The sequence below is a fragment of the Eurytemora carolleeae genome, unplaced genomic scaffold, assembly GCF_000591075.1.
Source record: "Eurytemora carolleeae unplaced genomic scaffold, Eaff_2.0 scaffold25, whole genome shotgun sequence".
Taxonomy (NCBI): Eukaryota; Metazoa; Arthropoda; class Copepoda; order Calanoida; family Temoridae; genus Eurytemora; species Eurytemora carolleeae.
In genome coordinates this window covers 380,855-383,252 of record NW_019396037.1, presented here as the reverse complement: position 1 = coordinate 383,252, position 2,398 = coordinate 380,855, and the positions used below count along the sequence as shown (strand labels likewise).

The 2,398-nt window shown below is 30.1% G+C and overlaps 1 protein-coding gene across 1 annotated transcript in view; it reads left to right on the top strand.

The window, feature by feature from the left end:
* Nucleotides 1-2,398, top strand: part of LOC111699293 (deoxynucleoside triphosphate triphosphohydrolase SAMHD1) — a 14,145-nt gene that overhangs the window by 155 nt on the left and 11,592 nt on the right. The gene's annotated exons all lie outside the window — the stretch shown is intronic.

Here is a 2,398-nt window from a genome sequence, read left to right as displayed (position 1 = left end):
CCTCCTCTCCCCCCTCACTTGGCTCAAGCATGATTATGATTGTGGACCATCTTATATAAAATTTTGTCAATTAAGAAAAAAATATCAACATTTTTCCTTTGCGCTTCGGGCATCATTACTAATAAAATTTCTATTTATTTTCTCGTTTTCGACTTAAAAAAAGTCAGTCTTTTTTAATTTATCGTTTCAAAAAACCCTATATAAGTCAGTCTTTTTAATTTATCGTTTCAAAAAAACCCTATATATGTGTGAGTATTACATGCGTCATTTTAAAGGTTACACAAAACCTGACAACCTAATTGAAGAATAACAAGAAATATAATAAGGATTATATCGGACTATTAGGACTTTTGCAGACTATAAGAGGAAAACAGGGGCCCTTATACTGTCAAACAAGGACAGAGGGACTTCGATCAGAAAAACTATTAGTTTTATGATTTATGGACATACAAAATATAGTCAAGTACTGCCAGGAACTACAATTACTACTTAGGACTGCACAGTGCACAGACCTACAATTAAGGGACTATATATAGTGACTATATATAGTGACTATATATAGTGACTATATACTAGTGGATGAATTACAAAAAATTGCTGTAGACTGTAAGAAGGGACTTCATATACAGTAAATATGACTAAGCCAGCAACTAACAGACACTAAGAAATACATGAAAAGATTCTGAGAGAACAGAAATTTTTAGGCGCTTCGCGCACATGTTTAATTAATTTACTCATGTCGTCCATTTTAAAGCTGCTGGGTGTATATTATTTTTAAACACAAAAACATGCCATGAATATCATGAGAATTTCGTTTTTTTGAGCACATAGCCAAATCTTCAACAAATAAAAAAGCTGTATTTTACTTTAAATCTTGTAAACAGCGCTTTCTTTCTGAAAACATTATAATTTCGTGCATTGTAAGCTAATCTCGTTAAAAATTCATTTTTATTTTGTTATTGGAAAGATGACGAATTGTCAGCTTTCTCAAAAACTGTCCTAACAATTTAACAAGAATTTCCCTTTAACCGAATATTTTATAAAATCTGACAAAAATGTCCCGAGGTCAACATTTTTTTTTCAATTTTCTCCCTGTTATTCTTGTTAACTAAAAATGAGTTTGAATATCATCTACAGTTTATACGGTCGGGAGAAAATATTTTGCAAAAGTACTAAAAAATTTTTTTTAAAGTTTAATTATTTAACTCATTAAGAATTAAATTAAATCAAGTCTTTTGCCTTGAATTTTATAAATTCTGTACAGTCGTCTCTGAAATCCTCTGAGGGTAGGTGTTCGTAACCCTGTACCTCTTTTTAAACGTGGTTTTGTTTCAATGTTGCATCCTAAACTTAATCTTTATATTCTGCAAAAATATAATTTGTTTTATTTACTTTACCTCCCACCTCGTAGGCTGAAAGGCAAAGCAGAAATATATGCATGAGTTTCATTTATTTCTTATTTCGAATGTTAATTCATAAACTCTATTTAATAAAAAGCTCCCTTTACCACCTTTCAGCTTTCACCTGACTTAATTTATCCCCTGAAGGTTTCCCATTATAAATTGAGACTTTTAAAACAGCTTATAAAATAGCAAATCCACCCATATGAAAAAATCCGCGATGATCAGCTTCCTGTGCCCTGGGAATTTAGTTATATTGTTTTGAAGAATATTCATCATTAGCTTTTCATATTCATCTTCTAATTCATTTGTTAACATTTTCTCTTTGTATACATTGTAAAACAAAAACAAAAATTTCGCGGATTTTATTAAAAATTTTGTGGATTTTCAAAATTATCCAAAATCGAATTTTGTTAGAAGCAAATTTTTGAAAATTCAATAATACATAGACACCTGCCCTGGGGTCATGTTAGGTCCCACAAAAATTTAGGCCCGATCGGTTCAATCGTTTTTACGTTTATTGGATACAAACAAACTAACAGACAAGCAAAGTATATATTCAATTTTCATTATAGAGAAGAATAAGGACAGGAAAGAGGAGTGGATGAAAATGCTTTTTGGTAGGTTCTACATCAAAAACTACCATACCAATTATAATTAATATTTTCCCCTGAAAAATTAAGGGCCTTATACCAGAAAATAATATTTTTATACACGCACAGAGACTGCTTTTTGGTCCTGGGAGCTAGTGTTTCTCATGAAATTTGTCCTCAGCCAAAATCCAATCACCCAGCGTAAATTTTAAACTGATGAGTGAGATTCTCTATATTATAGTGGACACCATGATATATACACTAATTACATTAACTATTAACATATATTCTGTAAAAAATCATTGTTATATATTATATATATTTATAAAAATGTATACATGTTAATTTCACTATATTAAAGAGAAATGTCTTATCTTTATAAAATTTAATTCTTAATAATCTTGA